Source organism: Pelodiscus sinensis, chromosome 3, assembly GCF_052426305.1.
Source record: "Pelodiscus sinensis isolate ZL-2025 chromosome 3, ASM5242630v1, whole genome shotgun sequence".
Taxonomy (NCBI): Eukaryota; Metazoa; Chordata; order Testudines; family Trionychidae; genus Pelodiscus; species Pelodiscus sinensis.
This window is the reverse complement of record NC_143054.1, coordinates 153,433,614-153,457,304: the sequence shown is the minus strand read 5'-3', so window position 1 is coordinate 153,457,304 and position 23,691 is coordinate 153,433,614.

Below are 23,691 nucleotides of genomic sequence, written 5' to 3'. Positions count from 1 at the left end.
AGCATTTTTGGAAAACCGCGTCTAGATTAGCAGGATGCTTTTCCGCAAAAGCACTTTTTGCGGAAAAGTGTCCGTGGCCAATCTAGACGCGGTTTTCCACAAAAAAGCCCCGATCGCTATTTTCGTGATCGGGGCTTTTTTGCAGAAAACAGTACTATGCTGTCTACACTGGCCCTTTTGGACAAAAGTCTTTCGGAAAAAGACTTTTGCCCGAACGGGAGCGCATAGTTTTTCCGGAAAAGCACTGATGATTTTACATGAGATCATCAGTGCTTTTCCGGAAATTCAAGTGGCCAGTGTAGACAGCTGGCAAGTTTTTTCGGAAAAGCAGATGATTTTCCAGAAAAACTTGCCAGTCTAGACACAGCCCTTGTGTCCCCCACAAGTCGTCCCTATCAGAGAGCAGGGCTTAGGACACGCTAGGTTTGGTGGTTCCCTACTCAGCATGCTGGCACTGGGATTCCCATTCCAAGGTACCTCCCTCTCCCCATTCATTGTATGGATGTCTAGGTACCTAACTCAGGTTTTACAGACTGAAGTGCTGTTCCTGTGATTTTCTAGATGCTCACAAGTTAGGTGTTCCAATGCCTAATTCCCTTCATAGATTCGGGCCACAGATTCTAGTTCACATATCACATCCTGCAGCCGCAAGGATACTAATAGCCCAGAGTAAGAGGGGACCTGCCACCATTTTCAGGATGAAAGTGAGGGATCTTTTGCCAGGGACTCTCTTTCATATTAGAGTGAAACTGTACCAGAAATGCAGGGAGTATTTTTTGTGTGAAAAGATTTTTAAAAACCTCACTTACTGTAAACATTTGAGTGTATTTTACAAAATGTGTTGACCTCTTACCTGGAATTTAAGATGTGAGTCTACATGCAGCTGGCTCAGTTAGTATGAATGCATGCATACCTGGTGAATAATAAAGTAATCAGGAGTTGCCACGCATTACTGGATAACCATTAGCTCCTCCAGCATTGCTGTGAAGAAGTTAAAGCAGCCTGGAGCAAACTTACTCCATACATTTGAGCTTTCCCAAACTAATTTTGCATTCATGAATTGTTGCACTTTGTTTGTGGAGAGACTGAACCCTCTCATGCTTTACATTCCTTCCCCACCTTCTTTAGGAAACGCCTCCTTCCCATTTCCCTGTTGGATTTTTTTTTAAATAAAAGAGTGACTGTGTGTGGAATGGAGGAGGGAAAGCCGCCCCATGAACACAATAGCATAAGCCTACTTGTGTGCAGCACTGCACATAAACACTTTTCCGTATGCAGCATTAGTAAAATAGACTCTGCTGTGTCAAGCAACTCAGTTGTTTAATTCACTAATGTATCCACTTGATGTCACTATCACTGCCCGCTACACTGGTATGTCAAAGGGCTCTGGTCATAAAAACTTTTTTTTGCGCCAGTAAATTGCTGAGCAATCTACATCCAGCTTTATTCTGGTAACATTCAAAACAGCTCTGCTCTGTTTTAGACCATTCATTTCACTTGGACACACTCCTTCGCCAGCAAGCTACATTAGAGTTTGCAGCCCTGAAAAACAGCCATGAATTTTTAACCCATGTATTTCTATTAGCCATGACAACCTTCCGAGGTTGTCCTCTTTAACAACTAAGCATTGCAATATATTATTTTCATATTTCACAAATAAAGTATAGCAAGATGGGATTGTTCTTGGTGTGTCAGCAAATTCTTTTTGTTATTTAGTAAACCAGTGTGAACTCTGATTCCATAGGCTATATTAACTTTTATTACAGGGTCTTCTATATTTTACATCTCTCTTCTTTTCTCTACCTGGATCTTAATGCAGGAAGTGATGTTTATTCAGCCCTCATTAAATGGCATATAGCTAGGGGATTTAATGCTCTGGAAAGCATATGAAGAAAGGATTGCAGGAAATAGTTAAAAACTGATTTTCAGCCCATTTTGTTTTGTTTGTTTGTCCTGCCACAGACTCCTCAAACAGTGATGGCATCGTGTGACCGAGAATGGAGCACTTACCTTCTTTAAGCCAGAATTTAAACAATTGTCCACAGTGAAAAACAGTTATTCCACGTGAACTGTTCCTTGCTGAAGCCCATTGGCTAGAATTAAGTGCTCTGGGGACAGCTGTAGTCTGCTTTAGAGGGCCTTGATCCTCTCACTGTTGTCTTCTTGCTGCCTGGGTAATAAACACTTTCTGTCAGTTCAGAGTTATCTCTTCAGTGCCACAGTAAAGATCAGATCTGACAAAGGACTGGACTATGCTGTTTTCTATTTCTTGTTCTAGACAGCCGCTTCTTATTTCTCTCCCCTACCTCCTTTCTAGTATCAGTCTTCTTTAGTGTCCAAATCCCTCAAAGAACTCCACAGCTGGCATGTGTTACTGAATATTAGTAAACTGTATACTTATTACTTGAGTATGCCTTGGTATAATTGAAGGTGCTGGAAAGAGAGAACACGAGTTTCATGGAGAAACACACACACACACACACAGAGCCAAATCCTTCTTAAAAATTGTCTTAATGTTTGGGCCAAGAGAGAACTATCGGCCCAAAGAAGAGCTGAGCATCCTACTATTTTGGAGGGTCTCTGCAGTTTGTTTTGCCTTCTATAATACTCCACAAATTCAAAGCTTCATTCAAAGGAAGTCCCAGTACAAAGCAGCCTTAAAGTTGTTTGCAACGAGAAAACAGGAGGATCACAGCAGCAGAGGTGTCTCTTCCAGTGGCTTAGAAATATCATAGCACCTCCTACAGTACCATTCTCTGGTGCCAGTACATGGGATGTGGTCGGCCGTCCACATGACCCACTTGATTTTTTGCTTCTAATATGAGCCTTCATGTTAGCAGCCAGCATCATTCAGAGTAGACTCCGGCAGGATTAGGGATAATGGCAACACAATGGCCAGCACAAAGTAGGAATGTAATAGTCTACAATAGTCGATTAACTGATTGACCAATAAGCAAAAGCGTATAGGTTAATGCTATAGACTACCCGCATTATTTTTCCCTCTGTCCCAGACTGTATGACAATTAGCTTGATGTGCTTACTTCATTTGCACATGTATGTAAGTAGAGGGGAAGTGGGGAATTACAAGCGTGTTTAGACCTTACGGAGGGAAAACCAAGCCAAGGAGATTAGTTTCATGCCATTCTGAAAGCTGTGAAATCTGGGCTCACTCATCCCTTACGAGGGGAGCTCTATCCCATCACGCTCATGAGCCTCCTTCTCTGGATCAGCCATTCTATGCTGCCCATGGGACATAGCTATAGAGCTACTTCTCCTCATCCAGTAGAGTGGCCTGCAGAAACAGATGGGGCAGAAGAAGCAGGACTGTGGTGATTCATGGCTGATTCTCCTGTGGTTTCTCCCTTGATTCACTACAGAGCATGGGACTCTCTTGGTGAGGATTAATAGGTAACATCTGTCTGTCTGTGAGTGTATGGTGGCATGCAAAAGTTGAATAGGACATGAGGAGAGGCCATGCACAACTCTATGACTAGTGGGGGCTATAGAGGATAGTAGACGTATACACACAGAGAAACAGCACCATCCTATGGGCTGGACTGTTCCTAGCCTTTGCTCAGCCACCCATGATAAAAAGGAGAGGAAACCTTCCACTATTTGGCTCTGCAGCCCAGAATTGTTCAGCTTGTGGCTCCATTCACAGGGGCTGCTTGTCTAACATTCCCCCTTGCAAGTGAATGGGGAAGGGCTGGAGAGGGAGGCTGAGGAGCTGTGGGTCTACCCTCTACTTACTAGACAAAGAGCTGATAAAGGAATTCTGAGGAGCTTGCTTCCCCATGAAAGGGATGAAGCAACTTACTGATGCCCCCAACACCAAGCAAGGGGTGAAGAAAAGGAGGGGTGTTGTCAGAAAGCCAATGCTACTGTTGTACAAGCTGTCTCCTGGCTACTCTTAGGAAGTGTAGCCTCTTGATTATCCCCTTCCCGTGAGCAGAGCCTAATAACTCAAGCCAGCTATATTAGTATTTGCTCTTTTCCCTAATGCAGTATTACCCAGTTTCAGAGGAACTGATCTGCAGTGTGCCTTGTGGGGCTGGCCCTTTAAATTTGGCAGAATGGAGCAGCTGCACCCTTAGCAAGGCCATTTTCCTCTGCCTGCTGTTTGCTGCCCTTCTCTCAGTTCCAGCTGGTAAGCGTTTATAACTCCTAGTGGGTTTTCACCTAGTTTTCCTTTTCTCGTTTTAGAGGTGAAGATACAGACCAGTGGCTAATGAGGGAAACATTTCCTAAAGTCTTGGCAGTTTTCCTATGACATGTTTTCAAACAAATTCTTAAAATTCTTGCATGGAGAGTGTGTACATTCAGGGCAAGCCTTAACCACTGTAATGACAACATTGTTATTATTAGAATTATTGCTTTAGCTCTGCCCCAGATTGGCCTGCCAGAGACCCCTCTTCTCTCCTTTTCCGTATGACTCTTGTCAATCTACATTAGCTCCTAACCAGGCTGTTTCCAATCCCCTAAAGCTGTACACCAGCCTCTTCAGAATAGGTGGAGACACCCCCAGTGGCATGCAGCAAACACAATGGGTTCCCCTCACACAGTCACTCAGCTCACACCACCTTGCAGACCTCCACAGCAAGGCTTAGGACAAGGATCTCAAACTCTGAGCCCACGGGCAGGTCCTGGCCACAGTGAATTCCTGGCAGGCTGGGTGGGGGCCTGTGTGTTACCAGCACTCAAGCCCTATCTCTTCCTGCCATGTCCCCCCATGGAACTCTGTCCCCCAAACACATGGCTTTGGAGATCTCTGGGCAGGGGGGTAGCACTTCCCACTCTGAGGTGGCAGGAGCCATGGGGGAAGCGGAGCACAGTAAAGTGAGTGCACCCATGCAGTGTAGTAATAAAGCCTCCACCCTCCAGCTGTCCTGAGCTGCATTGCGCAATTGTTCTGTCTGGGGTTGGCCTATGGGCTTGGAGTTTGAGACCCCTAGCATAGGAAGTACAGAGGTCTGTTAGTTGGCCTTCAATACCAGCGTGAAATTTAGTCAAGATTATTTTTAGCCCATATGTGGTTGTCTACATTTAATAGCGAGGGGCAGCGTGTCGACCAAAGACCTGATCATCACCTGGTGTAAATCGGCATTGCTGAAGTCCAAGGAACTATGCTGATTTACACCATCTGAGGAACTAGCCCTATATTGCCAACACTCATTTCTGCAGCAGGCTCAGCGGTTAACAGCTGCTCTCCTTGCAATGTGAGTTTGTGCCAGCAGCTAAGGAAGGCCCTGTTGATCAAGCTGAGACACACAGGAACCAATCCTGCTCTCATTGCAAGCCCTGTAAATCCACTGCAGGAGCAGGCCCCACAGTCTGTAAGTTGAACCAATGTATGAAAAACTGCCCCACTCAGACACAGATTCTCTTAATTGATTCAGAGGCCGATCTTCATTTCTGGCAAGATACTTAAAACCTAGGTTTGTAGTTATGGCAGAGTTTGTGGGTGCCTTATCTGAAATACCTTAAAGGGGCTTGATGGGCACAGGATGGCTGCTTGAATAATTTCTGAAAATGAGGCTCTTCCAAGATGTCTCAGGCTGAGCACACAAAATATCTAGCTTCCCAAACACTTGTCCAATGTGCCCCTTTGGAGAGGCAACAATTAGTTGGGCACCTCTGACAAAGAAAGTACAAATATCTTTATTATAAGGCCAGGACTTTTGTGCCACTGTGAGTGGTAAAATCCCCCACCCTCAATGAGATCCTGGAAGTCACAGATGATGATTTAAAAACAAAAGCAACATTTCAAATGCATCATGTAAAGTCCTGTTTTGTTATAAATGTTTAATTTAGGTGTTTAGCTTGTACCTGGAGTCTCTTTATCAGTTAGCACTGAGTGGTCAGCCCATGTCTGTGTTGTGGCTGCACTTTGGCTCTGATTTCTTATACATTTTTTAGCTGATGCTGTGGCATGTTCAACTTCTAACATAAATCATTTACTGTACTTTGAAAGTTGGATAATGTGTTTGATGCACCCAACATTAAAAATACACATCTATTTTGGTGTAGGGTGCCCCGTGCCAGTTAATAGCATAATTTATCTTGATATCCCTCACTTCATATATGAATGAATAATGAATATACACTTGGAAAGGCATTTCCAAGCTGTTGAGGGGAGGGGGCGGAGGGTTCCCTGTGTAAGACTTGCTATGTTGTTAAAAGTTTAAAATAAACTTTGATTTCCAAATCTCTGGGAGCTGGTTAATTCCTCCTCTATTTCTACCATGTCATGGCATTTAAGAATCCCTGGGATACTTTTGCTGCTGGTTTCTAGCAAGAGGCTCTCTCTGACTTCCCAGCGAAGGTTCACAGCCATTGAAATTTACTCTCTTGTGGCCCAGCTAAGCCTGGCGGTTGTCCAGGTCTGGGATACTACATGGCTCGGACATTTGGATTATTTTAGTTGTTTTGCTCTGTATTCTGTTGGTGATGCCACTCGGATGTGAGAAGGAACTGCAGCTCAACAGTCAAATAAGTTAAAGACCGGGGTGCAACTTTTATTGAAATACAATTACTCAGAGGTCAGTGGTACTTGGCTCCTAATAGGTCTTGTAGTAGCAAGTGTTCTGAAAGTCTAAGGACTTCCATCACATGCCTTGACTGACAAGCAATGTGATCCCCCAAACCACAGCGGGTATTGACGAGGTCCATGTTTTCTTACTGGAAGTCCTGTGCACTATTAATGGTCTGGCAGCACTTTATAGACTAACAAAACATGTAGATGGTATCATGAGCTTTCGTGTATTTTTATTACATGGCAAAGGAGGATCTGAGTCTTATGCCTGCTCTTTCTTTAAACTTCCAAGGGATCACAATGTGCTATTGAGTGACAACTAACTCCTCCCAAGGACCCACAGATAACTCATTTCAGCCATGCCTATGGAAGGCAAGAAGGATAAACGTCCTTGAACTGTTATTCAATACATAATTTCTTTCTTTCTAATAAGTTGCTTCAACTTATTAACATGTCGGTAAAGGGGCTGTACTAGTGAAGTATCACAGATTTCTAGAGACTTCTGGTGTAGTTCTCCCTTATTGCAAATGGTACAAAGGAAACAAAACATTTTCCTTTTTATATTTGTAATACTTCATCGCTCCTCTCCATAATGTCAACTACCATGGGCTCTGATATTGCAACTGACAATGTATGAGCAAATTGATGTCCTTGCACAGAGCCTCATGGAGGTCAATAGGGCCTGCCTGGGCACAGCTCTGGTGCTAACAGTTCCAGGATCTGAGCCTTAGATTGCATTGTTCAAATCTTGATTGCTGTTAGCAAACAAAACAAAATTCTTGCTGCTCTGTCTTACTCGCTACCTCCAATGGTGACCATAGCAAGAACGTTCATAGGTGAAACTGAACTTTTCTGCATCTTTTAATCAAATAGGCCAGGCCAAATCAAGCCTGTAATTTGAACTGTAAAAAGGGGCAACCACAAAACACCTTCGACATGGTTGCTCAAGAAATTATTTTGGTGCTTTACATCCTGGACCTGGTATTCAAAGGGATAGACACTGATCCCTCTACTGTGTAAAATTCCTTTTGAATAAATTCCTTGAGCTATGAATCTTTTTTTAAACTATATCTTGATGGACAGCAAAATCTAGGGTGTGACAAATGGCACCTGACATCCAGGAAGGAATATATCCTTAAGAATAAGTCTGTATTTCCAACTATCTCTAATTTTATAGGACAGCCTTTCATTCTAGATCCATATCTACCACAGTTCCACAAAGACCAGAACTTATTTTTCAGTTCCTGTGAATTACAAGCATGACAAAAGTTTAGTTGTGAAACTAAGTTTATATTTACTTTTGTTAACTGGCTGGAGTTTCTTCTTCTTTTGAGTCTGTATTTGGGGTCTGATCATAAAGTGTGAATGAAACATTCACCCATGATTGTGGTTGGGAAGGGAAATTTGGGGGCATAAGGGAAATAATGAGGCTTTTGGACCACATATAATTGAATGCCCCTGTGATGGTCTATACTCATGGCTTAAAGTAAGATGCACCATTTTAATTATATGTGGAGTAGAAGAAGGTTGATATTTTAGGGTGAAGAGGTAAATAAGGAAGGCTGGGTTCTTGACTCCCACCTTTAAAATTAACCTTGCCCCAGTGATCATGATTCCACTTCCTTTAAATGCTTGAAATAATTTGAAATTGGCCTTTTCCTGTAGTTTAATGTAACTGCATTAAAGTTTTGCAGGAATCCAATTAGAAAGGACTAATATATGCAAATACTTGATACTCTCAATGGTTTCAGCAATGAAACTCAGATATAATGGCATAGTACCTCAACATCTAGGCCCAATTAACACTTGCCGTCTTTTATTTTTGCTGTCTGTATAAACCACCCTTGTTTTATCATATCAAAATGCTGGTTTCCCTATTACATAAGTTTTAAATATTATAATATTGGTGTATTTTATATTCCCCCATCCTCTCCTTTTTAATCTGGGTGAATCTTCACTATTTAGAAATTATGGTACATCTCAATTTAATCAAAACATTTTGGAGACACTGAAAATATTTGACTAAAATGGTCCAGATGATGAGAGAACAATTCAACCCCACATATCAGGGGACACAAGAGAGGTACAGGGGAGGTGGTGATCTGGTTATGTGAAATACATGTAAATGACATTTTTCTATAGTACATAAACTAGATACGTATTTTTAGATGTAAATCTGTTCTTTAGTTTCTCTAATGGTGAGCGATCTTTCAGTACCGGACAAGAAAGCATTTATGGGGAAAAGTATAAGGATGAGTGAGGGTATCACGCAAGCCATGGATGCTCTGCCTGGAAAATCTGTCAGTGGCTTGCAAACATGAATACAACAGAATGGGTGTCTGAGAGGTGGGTCAGAAGTTAACAGGATTTTGCCCTACTATGGAAACTTAAGCTGCAGATCGGAAAGTGTTTATGTGATATCACAATTTGAGTGACAACTGTCAATAGGAGTTGGATGGAGGTGAGGTCAGTATGGATTTTTTGAAAGGCTGTTTGCTGCTATTGCCTGTCATGAGATAGCTGTCATTTTCAAATCATTCTATACATTCAATAAATATAATGCATCAGCATGCTAGCAAGAACACTGAAGAGTTGCAAGTTTACTTTAAAAGGGACTGGCTTTTTTATTTTAATTGTGCTGGTTCTGAATTTGTTACATTTATAAATTGTTTAGGACACAGTTTATGTTTAGATGACATGTTTTTGTTTATGGTATTTTGCTTTCTTTTCTACAGTTTGTAAATTTATGTTCTGGAAATCAGTTCTTTCAAGACTTTTGTTAATTAAATACTGCAATGTATTTTATATTTCCTTTAATGGACAGAACATGACTTTTGTTCAAAAGGACTTCATTTTTCATTTGATGTGGAGAAAAATCAATTATTTTAAGAGTGCTATTCTTCTGGCAGTTCATTTAAGTGAATTCTTACTATGTTAAATGATCATCAGTATTTTTTCTTTAAATATAAACTCCTGGAAAAGTACTGTCATGCAAAAAAAATGTAATTTGCTGTCATAGATATCATTGATTTTGTTCCCCTTTTAAAAGAAAAAGCCACTCAAATGCAGCTATAATATTTTAAAGTTTTCTTTGAGGAAATAAAAATGAATTATTAAATAAAATAGTAGACCTTGTAGGTCTAAATATGTGTTGTTTGCTGTAGTTAAGGGGCTGGCTCTGATTAGCCAGAGATATACCAGTGTAATTTGACTTAACTCAGTGAAGTAAATAATGATTTACATCAATGGGAGATCAGAATCAGGCCTGTAATAGTAACTATTATACTATTATAGTAGCTAGTTACATATACTGTGTATGCTGAAAATATATTCTTCACATATGCAATAAGATTTCATAGAAAAGTTGAATCAGAAGTTGTTGGTGCTGAATAAGAAAACATATTTTTACAGCTTTTTTGACAAGCATATGAGTAAAAGATTAATATGAGCTTTTATCTAAGATTCTGCATTTTATCTTCCAACGCTGTAGAAAAGAAATGAAGACCTTCCCCCTTATCTCCAAACCAACAGATTTTTCCAGGTCAGGAGCAGCTTCAAGTGGTTTGGTGATGTGTGTCTTAATGGTTGTGAGGGAGCAAGAGCCTGCAGCCTGGAGAATATAATTCTCAAAACATGCTTTTAAACCAGTTTTCACAAATGCAAAATGAGAAATGTAATTGCTAAAAACGACATGTTCAGCAGACCCTGCAGTACAGTTGACCTGCAAGTTGAACACCTTTATTTGGCATGTATGATGGAGTAAACTTTGTTCTCCTGCCAAGAAAAAGTGACAAGACTGAAGTCAGGTATAAAATTCACCCAAGTGTTCTACTGTACTAGCTTTATTCTTAAATGTTGTATTCAGATGACTAATACAATGCTTAAAAGGTATTGTATTTGAAGTTAGTCTGTTAAAATAGTTGTAAGCAATTTCTCAAGCACTAAAATTAGCTGAACTTGAATGCTAATATTTTTACAGGTTTGTTATATCTCGTAATCCTCACTTTAGATGAACAATCACAGTCCATTGAGAATTTTAAATTCCCAATAACAGTCTCTGGAGACTAAAATTACTGTGTCAAAATTTGAGATTCAAATTTTAAAATCCAAAGAACTATGATATGGGTATATAGTAAACACTTTTGAGTATAAATTATAAATATTAACATTCTCATATTTTAATGAGAGGTAAAGTAGTTATCATCAACCTGGGCATCCTCTGTATTGATTTGTTTGATCAAAATGATCACTATGTATTGAAATAAGTGCACTTCCCCAATCAGCTACGTGCAAAGAAATAAAATGTTCACTTTTCAGGGTGTTCCAAAACAATGCCAAAGCAGCTCAGTTTAGGTAAGTGTATTCCTAAGATTCTCTGCCTGCTGCTGAAAGCCTGACATTCTTTCCTGCTTACGAAAACTCAAAGTCATCATTTTGTAGCAGCTCTGCACAAGTAGCCATTCGCTGTTAGCACAAATGAGGGAAACAGCACCTGTAATATTTTTATCACTAAAGTAATGATCAACATAATCAAATATCACTAGCAGGATGAATAGCTACTAATTGGAGTCCCTCTTTCTGCAGCTGCTTTTCTAAATCTTGGTCACCTAGATGCTTTAACTTTAAAGACTGCTCTCACTGAGGGGCGGTGACAAGCAGAGGACTCAGAAAACTCATTTCCTCTTACTTCTCCCTCTGTTTCTGGAGACAGAGATGATAATTTCACTCCCCTCTTGTGGAGTGCCTTGTTCCCACTGTAGAATAGTGATAGAGATGCAGCCATGTTAGTCTGGTCTAGCTAAAACAAAAGACAAAATTATGTAGCACTTTAAAGACTAACAAGATGTTTTATTAGCTGATGATCTGAGGAAGTGGGTCTGTCAGAGTTGGGTAATATCTTTGCCATTTCCACCTGACATCATTTTAATTTATTTAATTTATATTTAAACACTTCTATAACCTTTAAAATCCTTTTAATGCCTGGATGAGTTGGACAATAACCTCGGCAGAGCTAAGTGCTACGTATTGCTGAGTCTCCCAAAGCTGTTTCCATGTGATGGCTGCTGGTTGGCCTGGCTGAGCTGTAGGTGAGAATGAGTTGCGTGTTCACATGCCAGAAAGGAGCTGGCCCTCATTGCGATGACTTCAAGGTTCTGTAAAGTGCTGATAGTGGAAACAACAGACAAAAGTGCAGGTAGAAGAAAGTATTGAAAAACTAATTACACAGTTTGTCTATAGTGATAGTCATTGTATTTGTCAGGAAGAAGCTCTCCCAACAGATATTTAATGGACATTTCCGTTACTGCCTAGGTTTTTAGTGGTGTGATTGTACGATTATTCTGCTAATCTGCAACATTCTTTTATGTGGCGGTATCTTTTATATGCATTCTACTTCTTTAGAGCACATCATCTTTCAACTTCACTTTGCAGTCAGAGACGTTGTGTTCTGCCTACATCTATACTGATTCTTGGGACATGTTTTGAGGCATATTTTCCATTGCTTTTATCAATAGTTTAATATTTCTGCCTGTATTGATCTTTGGAGTCTGTGAAGAAGGGGGGAGAAATGTAAAATAAATTAAATATTCAAATAAAGGTTATAGCATAATGGTCAAACGTAACCACTGAAGAAAATTCATCTGTCCCATTTCTGCAGGAGAGTATGGAAAGATGACACCAAAAAATATACATTCTGTGGTTCTAGAGTTTTATTCTGTTCTTTCAGACAACTTTGTACTGGTCAACCAAATCCTCAGGTTCTTACTCAGGCTGACTTCTAGTAATGGAGACTACCATGGTAGCAAGACCTCTGCCATTCTGCGTCACAAACAGGGTAGGTTTATTGCTAATTTGGAAAAAAATCATTAAAAGGTTCTTTTTGAAAGAAAATTGAGTTTGGGTGAAATGGGACAGTCTTTGTGGAAAATGTGCATTTTTATTAAAGTATTTGGGAGTTTAATGCAAAAATCTGAACTTTTTTGGTTTTCAGTTTTTCTACAAAAAATCTAATTTTTTTTTAAACAAAACCCAAACCATTTTTAATTTGAGCTTTCTGTAACGGGGTCAAGTCAGGATTCTGGGTAGGGGACATGAGGCGCTGTAGAGGAACAGCTCTTCCATGGACCATGTCTGCAGCTACTCTGTGGCCTCAGAAGGCAGGGATTTCCCTCATGAATCTGCTGGGCTTCCAAGCAGAGGCAGAGGAGTTCTCCTAAACAGTCTTGTATCTAGCTGTGATACTTGGAGTGTGTTTCCCAGACCTGAAGAAGAATGCTGTATAGTTCAGAACCTTATCTCTCTCCCCACCAGGAGTTTGTCTGGTAAAAGAGATTATCTCACCCACCTTCTCTCTGTAATATCCTGGGACCAACACAGCTACAACAACTCTGCATACATCCAATGTCCAGACTGTCTGGTCAGTAGCTTGCATTCCTTGTGCCAAAGAAACCAGAGATTCAGCCTTACCAGGGGAGGTATCCAAGGGTGTGTCTAGACTACCTAGTTTTGTCGACAAAAGTGGACTTTTGTCGGCAAAACTATACCAGCGTCTACACTACCGCTGAGTTCTGTTGACATAACGTCAACAGAACTCAGCAGTTTTGTCGACGCTGGTATACCTCATTTTACGAAGCATAACACCTTCTGTCGACAGAACTCTGTCGACAGAAGGTGTTATTGCCTGTAACGTTGCGTCCAGACAACGGAGTTCTGTCGACAAAGCAGCTTGTTTTGTCGACAGAACTCAATGTGTCTGGACGCTCTTTGTCGACGGAAGTTTTGTCGACAGTATCTGTTGACAAAACTTCCGTCGACAAAACGCGGTAGTCTAGACGTACCCCAAGAGACCATGGGATTCTCGACATCCATGCAATAAGGTAAACTGAAAGCTATACTGCACAGTATGGGTACGTCTAAATTACGTTCTATTCTCAGAAGACAATATGCAAATTACTCGAGAATTTGCATATCTTCTTCCAATCTCACTTTTGAAAAAACTACGTAAACTTCATTTTTTTAGGAAGAGCAGTTTTTTTTCAAAAAAAGGGTTTTCCCCCCCAAAAACGTGTCCAGACTACTTTCACTTTCAAAAGATCCGCTTTTGAAAGTAAGATCGAAAGAAGATATGTAAATTCCCACAGAATTTGCATATCCTCTTTCGAAAATAGTACATAGTCTAGACATAGCTAGGACTGGTCATTCCTTACCACTTAACACCCGCCATGGTGATAGCCATGAAAGGGCTTTCACTCCCTGAACTCTAGGACTGGTTGTACTAAGCCTGTCCAGATTCTCTTGACATCTTTTGTGTATGTGGACCAGTCACAATTTGGCCTTTAGAATGAAGAGAAATGGTACATTATCCAAATAGGTCTCTGCAGTGTGATCTAGTCCCTTTAGTAGCATTTCTTCTTCTGAGAATAATAAGTATGGTACAATGCAATGCCTTTCCTTCTGTCTTCTTTGTGGTGTGAATGTCTTAAGGGAGGAACAATAGAAAGCAGGTCTCTCTCCTGATGATCCCTTTGTCAGATTCAGCCCAGCTAATGTTGTTACCATGTAACAGTTAGAGCTTGGCAGAAAATGCTTTTCCCATCCAAGTGAAAAATTTTGAGATTTAAAAAAACTTTTCCTTTTATTGTCTCTCTCTGTTTGTCTCTGTCTCTGATCTTGACCAGAAATCCCATCATGGGCCTGAAAAACAGATTTGTCAAAGCTGGTGTATTGCATGAAAAGTTTCAATTTTGACAAACTGGCATTTTCTAACAACAACAAAAATTAGTCAGAAATTCCCAGTCAGCCCTACTAAGAACAGTTCAGTGTCCTAGACAAGTGGCTAATCTTAGTATAATCTCAGCACTGGCATTTTACAGCTGTACTTTTGGCACAGGGGAGTGAAATCCCCTCCTCCCTGGATTGCAGCTAATTACAGTACTTAAAGCACCAGTGTGAACCAGGCTACTCCCTACATCAGGAGTGGGCAATACCTTTTTGCTGAAGTGGCCCCAACCACATCGGAAGGGGGGGGGCCTCAAGCGGAAGGGGCAGGGCCAGCATACTTCCCTGCTTCCCCATCCACAGACCATGATTGGCCTGGAGGTGGGTGAGCGCGTGAAGTCTTTGCTTCCCCCCCCTTCCACAAGATTCCCCCCTAGGTGCCCATGCCCCTGGTGGTGGGAGGAGACTTCATGTGCTCCCTATTCTGCCACCAGTTCCTAGCAACCCACATAGCGGGCTGGATCTCGCCCACAGAGGCCTTTTTGCCCACCCTGCCCTACATGGAGGTGGTTTACATAAAGCACTGGGAGATCTTTCTCCCAGCACTCGTGCCATGGCCACACATTCAGTTTAAAGTGCTGTTGCGACTGTACTTTAAGCTTGTAGACAACGCCTCAATCTGCTTTCTAGCAGATGAGTATTCACATTACCAGAAGTCCTGTCACTAATTAGCACCAGCAGACAGGCTATGGACTGAATAGATATGGAGAATACCCTTAGGCCAAAAAATGGCCTCTCTGAGTTAGTGATGAGGCAGACTGGCAGAGCAGCTTGCCTGCCATTTCCCATCCTGTGTGCAAGTGGCCCAGCTGTACACAGGAAATGTCTAATCTAAAGCTATTAATAAGCATCTCAGTCTCAACCTGTTCTTCAGTTTTGACTATCACCATGCAGAGATGATGGGAAATGACAAACCCGCCCAAGGCAGACGGTGTGCTCTCAGAGGTTTGCAATGACAGAGGTGTGTTATCATGCTAATAATTTTGATAAGACATCTCCTCTCCCAAGTGGTGTACCTGCATGATGAAATCCATGCCCACGTATCATTCCCTTTAGAGGTACGAAATTGGACTGAAAACAGTATTTATTTTAAATGCTGCCAAATCCTGGATGTTTAAGCTGAAGCTAAAAACCAAGTGCTGGAAAAACTGTGCTATAGTGTGTTTGTTCTGGCCAGCCTGGCCATGCCCAGGACAACCTCTGCACAGCTATTTCGGCAGATTCCTAATGCCAGGCACATAGCAATCCAAGCCAAGAAGACGGAGGCATGGAGCTATGGGTCATGGAAGGGTCAAGGTTATGCACTCAAACAACTGACCTGGCTCCTATGCCTCTTACTAGAGTGCCTCCCTGCTGCCCAACCTCCAAGGATTTGTGGCTGTTCTGCAAAGTGTTCATGTGTGCATTTGGGGGGGATCGAGGCTCAGCACACCAGAGCTGTGTGCCCAATATTCTCTTCTGACTGTTGCTTGTAGAGAAAGGATATAGCTCGGGGGAGAGGAGCAATAAGATGGCATTGGTTTGTGAGGATTACCCCGGTGGGTCACGGCCACTATATTTACCTGTGCATCCGCAAGTATGGGCTATTGCAATTCCCACTGACAGTGCATATCACTGTTCCTGGCCAATGGGAGCCGTGGGAAGCAGCATGAACTGGGACACCACTTCCTGCAGCTCCCATTGGCCAGTATTGGTGATCTACAGCCAATGGGAGCAGCAATCACCTGCACCTGTAGAGGCGCATGTAAATATAGCATTGCCAGCCCATCAGAGGCTATCCCTGGGGAATCGGCTCTGGCCTGCAGGCAGGTATTTGCTTACTCTCAGTATAGTGCATAAGCTCTCAGGGAAACACCATGTATGTCAACACAAGAACTTCCCATTCAAACACGACAACGTTTGCTTCAGCTTGTAACATAGAATTCAAATTGTAATGCAGGGGGACTGCACAGACAGAGCGCCAGCTCTTTGGCTGCTGTATATCAGCCACTGCAATCAGTGGAGCGACACTGATTTACGCCAGCTGAGGTTCAGGCCCAAAGGGTATATAACAATAGTGGCTGGAGTGAGCTCTCTATGTACATGGCTCAGGAATAGTCACATCTCTCACTGGTTTTCACTGGTAATTTCTCATGAAAGATGTGAACGAGCGGGCTAGTTCCCATCTCTTGTGGGGTCCCACTCACATTCCTAATTGGCCCTCTGCCCAGAGTTTTTCCACAGGCCACCCTGCCTCTTTAGCAGTCTGTTAGACTCTCAGCTTCCAATAGCTTGTACTCTGGCACCCACCCTGCCCTTGGCGGATGGGGTAAGGGGACCCTGACCCACCCTCTCTCATGGCTCCCAGCCCAGGGCCCTAAGGACAGGCACAGACAAGTTCCTGTCCGGCTGACGGGGATTCCTTCCGTAACTTATCAGCCCGTGGGCCTTAGCAGGGAAGCCCCACCCTGGGCTACTTACCCCAGCTACAGCTGGGGGAGGTCTGCACCCCTCTCAGATGTCTCCTCGAAAAGGGCAGATGGCTCACTAAAGCTGGCCGAGCCCTGCCGCTCTCCTTCCTACTCGCTCGCCGCAACCGTCTTCTCTCTCCTCCTCCATCTCCCCTTTTCCCCTGTGTTCATTTCCCTTTTGTAATTCCTGCCTTGTCTCTCCTGCCCCACCCTTCCCCATGATGTCACTGCTATGCACCCCGGCCACCTTGTCCTCTTCGCGTCGTTCCTGGCATGCTCGTAACGCACCAGAGGTGTCCTGCTCCAGTTCACGGCGCTGCCCCATTGTGCCATGGCATGAGAACATGCAGCACAAGGGGCAAGACGCACTCCGCGCTCCCTACAGAGCACGACAATGGGGGCATTTGGAGTGCATGGCGATCGCGCCCCATCACAAAAGGGAAAAAAGGTTTATTCCATCTCTGTTCTGTGGTGTTTGTATTAATACCACATTACATATGTATTCTGGACATCACACTATCTATCCATTTTGAGATCGTTTTACATTTACATAACTGCATGTTTTGTGTGCATGGTATCGGGTTCTTAATCTTTCTTCCTTTGTCACTATGATTTCAGCCCTACTTACATTATTTTATGCTTCACCTACTATATTTTTTAAGTTACACCTGCAGATTATTATCTGTGTTCCATCAGCAGAAATGCTTCACGATCAGCACTTTTCTGTTCTCCCATGAAAAGTGATGAGGACTTGCAGTGGTTTAGGTCATATGAGCTGTCTCCATGCTGTCTTATACGGACACCAGAAGCCGAGAGAGAAAGGGAGGGCTATTTTGGCCACACTTTTTTGAATTCCCCGTGCAGATGCTCTACATATTTCACAGCAGAATTAGTAACAGTAATCATTGTGGAAAATTGAAAATGTCCCTGCGCGTGGCTGCTACTGGCACTGCATGATGACGAACTTGTTCCATCCATTTGACACCACAAAAAGTCCACGTGTTGCAGAGCTATGTGGTTCTGAAGTGATTAATATCATGGGAATGAGCAAAACTTGGCTTCAATGTCTGAGAGTCCCTGTCTGACATGCAGCACTGTTAGCAAGCTCTATAAGTTACAGTAGATCCCTCTGCTGTTTTACATCTTGTTGTCTGAGACGAACTTGTCAGATACATTCTTTTTTTAATACCAACTACATGTATTCCTGATCTTTACATACCCAATTTAGCAACTGTCCATTTTAAATATGTGGTCTGCATATCTATGCAGTCTTTCTAATCTGAAGTATCATTTGATGAATCCTGAACAGTAACATTAACTCATAACAGAGAGAAAAAAAATGCAAGCTTTTCTTTAATTTGAAACAGAAGTTTGCTGTTTGAAGTAAAACTGGTGGTAACTCAGTAATACTCATAAATACCTTTATTTTAGGAATAATTAGACTTGCTTACAGAGCAGTAGTGTAAGACTTTTTTGTTGTTGTTGTTTTCCAGTCTCCATAGAATGAGTGTTTTTGGAACAGTTTTGCATATTATTTAATTTTTGGTTATATTTGTTTTCCATGCAATTGACCTAAAATAGTGCTACCTTAAAAAGTAGCTTTCAAATATTTGTTTTCCTGATTAAACTGTCAGAAAGGTGGGAAGGATCAAAAGCACACAGCGACCAGGAGATAAAGAGTGGGATTTTCTAGAGTATGAATGATGGCTTTAACATCTGTACTCTAAATAATTATAAATGCTATGGGGATGATTTGTTAGTTTCATTACATGTATTTTAAAAGGTATCACCTGCCTCTGTTGCAAATATCAGTTTTACTACTTCTGTTTACAGAATTTACTGTGGAATTGGATCACACACTCCCCATAGTATTGAAAATGTGCAATATTTTTAAAATTCCAATATTTTATTGAGTAAATCACAGTTTATATGTGACCTGCAACAAACAAAGTAGCAGAGAGGAGGCTAAAATGCCATTAGAAGGCTCTAAGAGAATGTGATCAACACCCATGTGGGGGTATGATTTATACCCTGTGCGATTTAAATGAGGCCAATCGAGTTGAATAGCTGCAGTTACATAGGATTTGGTCTAGAGAGCTTTTACTCGCTTAGACTGTTGCCACGCTACAGTCAAACAAGTGTTCCTTCCCTCTCTAAAGGCCAAACCCGAAGGTCCTTACTCAGTGTGAAGCTAGTGAAAGTTTTTTGCCCCAAGACTGAGGAGAAACTGAATTAAGTACCTGAGAATTTGGCCTTATACCAGCAAAATTGTTCTGAGCTTCAGATACACTAATGAATGATAAACTCCCCAGTTCTGCAAGAGTATCATTTTCCTTCACTATGAAGAGAGGGGGAAAAGGATGAATTTCTGAGAAGAAAAATTGGTAATATCTGCAGTGTTCTGCCTGGAATCAGTGTAGAATCAGGAGCTAACAAACACTCCGCTGTCTTTGGGGGTGGGCTCCATCAGGAGGAACTCTATGAGGGAGAAGAGGACTTGTAGCCCAGCACCTGTGAGTTAGCTCTGCAGATGGCCTCTGCCCATCCCCTTTTCATCTAGCCCAGATTCTGTTATCATGTCTAACCAACTCCTACGCCAACTCTGACCTCATCTTCATCCTTCAGACTCTTTAAATGCATCTGCTACCACTTGATGGCAGCACTACTCACAGGGTTAAGATACCTTTATCCAGGCCTCTTGGCCAAGTGAGGGAGACATAAGTTCCAGAAACACTTTACCTTCAGCACTGCTCCCAAGAAGTTATGAGGTTCTGTCCTTCAGGAATATTTGCATGAAAATAGCCAAGTAACAGTAACGTTAACTAAAACCAAGGTTTATTGTCAAGCAGAGAGAATGGAAAGAAAAGAACAGACATTTGTCTTAACTTGTCTAGATTATCACTTTTCCAAAAAGGAGAGTGGATAATATACTTTTCATGAAAGCAGTTCTCTCTTCCTGTGGTCCAGCTGTCACCATGCTTGCTGCTTGATAGCAGCTCTTTGCTTCATTTAGAGATCTCTTTTATCAAACCGGCTTGGTTCAGTCCAGGCATAGGGCAGCCACCCCTATTTTGTTCAAATCAATGTTCTATCCATACAACAGCCCTGTTACAAACTCTTGCAATCTGCAGTGTTCTGCCTGGAGTCAGTGTAGAATCAGGAGTTAACAAACACTCCGCTGTCTTTGGGGGTGGGCTCCATCAGGAGGAACTCTATGAGGGAGAAGAGGACTTGTAGCCCAGCACCTGTGAGTTAGTTCTGCAGATGGCCTCTGCCCATCCCCTTTTCATCTAGCCCAGATTCTGTTGTTACCATGTCTAACCAACTCCTACACCAACTCTTACCTCATCTTCATCCTTCAGACTCTTTATATGCATCTGCTACCACTTGATGGCAGCACTACTCGCTACTTTTATTGCAAGTCTCATGATCTGTGGTATTTTTTCTTAAAGCCTCAGATCCTGGATTCATTTGCTGACATTAGAATCTAAACTGTCACATTGCTATTAAAAGCAGGTGTCTAGTCCTATTGCTCACAAACAAAAGCCAAGTAACACCCTATGCCCTGTCTCCAAATGTATTGTTTTTAAAATCTCTTTATTTTAAAGCCAGTCTTAAGATTTTTGAATATTGGTATTCAATTACCAGCTCCAATTTTGGGGTTGGTAATAGGGTGAAAGAGTTTAGGGTTAGCTTCTTTCTCATAGGTTGAGTCACTGAGGATAGAAAAACTCTTTAAAAAAGACTAAAGGTTTAGCAACCAGTTTGAGAGGCCATATTTCACAGATCCATATGCATCTCTCTCTCTCTCTCTCTCTCCCTCCCAGTGTCTGAATTGTCCCAGATAGAGATTTTACTCAGTCCTGCTCCTGACCCCTTTTCCATTGTCATGGACTATAACTTAGTGATGGAGGTGTAGCTCCACTGTCACAATTTGTCATTTTTGAGTCAGCCTGAGGCTGAACCTGGACTGAAGCAACCTGTCTTAAAACCGAGCCAGATAAAATGATGCTAATGGGCTAGTGAGATAAACAGGATGGAGGGGGATTCTGCCTGGGCTTTCTATTGGAGGTGTAATGCTACTCTTGCCAACATGATGTGCAACCTTAGAGCCCTACTGAATCCTTCTCTGCTTCTGGCTGTGAAGATTTCAGCTGTGGCCCACAGTGTTTTTTTCCCTCTTTGTGGCTGACCAGGAGATGGACTTTTCTCTTTCTGAATATAAACTTTGCCAGAGTTAGCCAAGACTTTGACATCTCTAGTTGTCTACACTGCAGTTTTTTTGGAAAAACTTCACTTATGTCCACACTGCAATCGCGTTCTTTTGAAAAAATATCAAAAGAATAGAGGGTTTTTTCCGACATTGGTAATCCTCATTCTACAAGGAAGAAGCCTTTTTCCAAAAGAGCTCTTTCAGAAAACGGCATGTGTGGATGGGGAAGAGGGAGTCCTTTCGGAAGAGGAAAAAGCACAAGTGCCCTGGTGGCCACTCTGTCCATAGTAATCACAGTTTAAATGCGAGATAGCATCCATTCAGTGTGGATGCTATCTTTTGAAAAAGCCAATCACTTTTTCGATGCTCTTTCGCTGTGTAGGCGCACCCTTTCAGAAGAAGTTCTTTCAGAAGATGCTTCCAGAAAAGCTTCTTCTGAAAGAAGCCTGAAGTCTAGATATAGCCTCAGTGGGATTAACGTAGTTAACTATGATTGATGAGCATCTGAAATGGTGGCTGATACAGAACTTGTCTGTTCATCTTCTGAAGAGTTTAGGTCATCATGGGCACTGAACACCTGTGTTCCACATACTGCACTAGCTGTCTGTTAGACTGCGTGTAATTTAAGCAGCTTGTGATCATCTCTAAAGCCTTTGGCCTGGGACCAAGTTATTTAGGGAACCAACTCCCAGTCTTACGCAGCATCATGACGAGTGAGGAAAGCTGAGGCATTATTGTTGTCAGTTTCTGAATTTCATTTATCTCTAGCAGACAATCCTTATTTAAGGGCCTCCATCTTAGGAACTTATTTCCCAGAATTCTTTGCCAGAGTCTGAGCAACAGATCATTGCTCTTTGGTGCTCAGTCAGGCTTTTAAGGGATTTGTCTACACTAGACTTCTTTATCTGGATTGAACCCTAGAGTAAAAAGTAAATATTTGTAGCCTGGAATAATTGAGGATTGTTCATAGTAGCCTTTACAAATGTATTAACTGCCTCAAGTTCATTGGCAATCAGTTAACTCTAGGTAAAAATGTCCAGTGTAAACACAAGCCAAATGGGCTTGAAGGCTGGGATTTGCAGAGGTGCTTGGAGTTGGACCAACTCTGCTTCCACTGAACTTGCTTTTACAAAGGAGCTCCATATCTAGGGTGACCATATTTCCCAATACCAAATATAGGACACCTGGTAAATCTCTTGGGTTTAAGCAAGTTCAATGGCAATCAATCGGAACTATGTGATTCAAAAGTTCAAAATCACATTAAATTGACTGAGAACCCACTAAAAGACATATGCATTTGTAAGCAGGGGTTGAACTGCTGCTTGCTATCAGCCAGCTAAAAGGAGGGGTGGGTGTGCCCACTACGGTTGTTTAGCTCTGCAAGGTAATTAACTGTTAACTGTTGACATGTAAATACTGCTCAGGAGAGAATCTGAGGTGTGGCTATGTAAATTCCATTCAGCCAGGGCTGATGGAAGGTCAGTGTTGGAATGGAATGTGGAGAATTGCATATAATTTGGGACTGTTGTGGGGGTAACTAATCATGCTACCCCTAAATGTGGGAACTGTAAAACATGCCACCAGTGCTTGCAGGAGAGACACCACCATCATGGTAAGAGGTTTCGGAAGAACAAGCCTCCCCCCTTCCAGAGTTGAGCGAACAGAGCTGGGGGAAAGGGTTAAAAGGTTTGAGTCAGCCTGCTTCACACCTGCCAGGTGTGAGCTATAAGACTGGCTCAGCCTGCACCTTTCCCCCTTTGTTTTAAGGACAGACCTAAAGCAGACTCCTTGAGGAGTCTTTTCTTTTGCTAGTCCAGTGAAAGCTGGATTCAGTTGCTAGTCCAGCTGGTGGCTAAAGAGTTGACATCACTGAGAGCTGAAATCACTGGTTTGGCTGAGCGCCAGACCTATTGTAGCCAGTGAAGTGGTGGCGACCAGTGGCGTGGTGTGGAGCGGCAGAAGGTGAGGAGTGGTGGCAGGCGAGGAGTGGCGACCAGTGGCGTGGCATGGAGCAGCGGCAGGCGAGGAGCAGCTATCAGCGGCATGGCGTGTAGTGGTGGCAGGTGAGGAGCGGCCATCAGCAGCATGGTGTGGAGCGGCGGCAGGCGAGGAGTGACGACCAGCAGTGTGGCGTGGTGCGGCAGCAGGTGCCCAACGGAGTGTCCAGAGACGTGGAACGAGACAGCTGGTGGAGCGTGGCGGAGTTTTCGTATAAGGTGCCCCCTATCTATTCCCCCACTCCCATTTCTACCCAGGTTGGGAGGTGAAACCCTGCGGGTGAACTTTTGGACTCTGGGTTGCACGGACTTTTGGGGTGTTGGACTTTTTGGACTTCGGGCGATTCTTGGCTGGGGTGGGGGCTTGGCTCATGTTTGGGGTTATGAACTGTTTGTGGTGTTTTCCCCCAGTTAATGCCGTATGACTTCTCTCTCTGTTTCATTAAATGTTTCTTTCCTACACTCAGACTCAGTGCTTGCGAGTGGGGAAGCATTGCCTCTCAGAGGCACCCAGGGGTGCGTGAATTTCCCAGATTACTGGGTGGGGGCTCGAGCCGGTTCTATATGAGATGGACCCCAAGATATTGAACCCAGCCCTGGTTACTGCCAGGCCTACCCGGCAGAAGGGTTACACATTATTATAACTAATGATAGGTAAAAAATTAAAACACATACTTATAATTAATGGTTACTGCTTTTTAGAAGTACCTGCCTTGTCTTCAT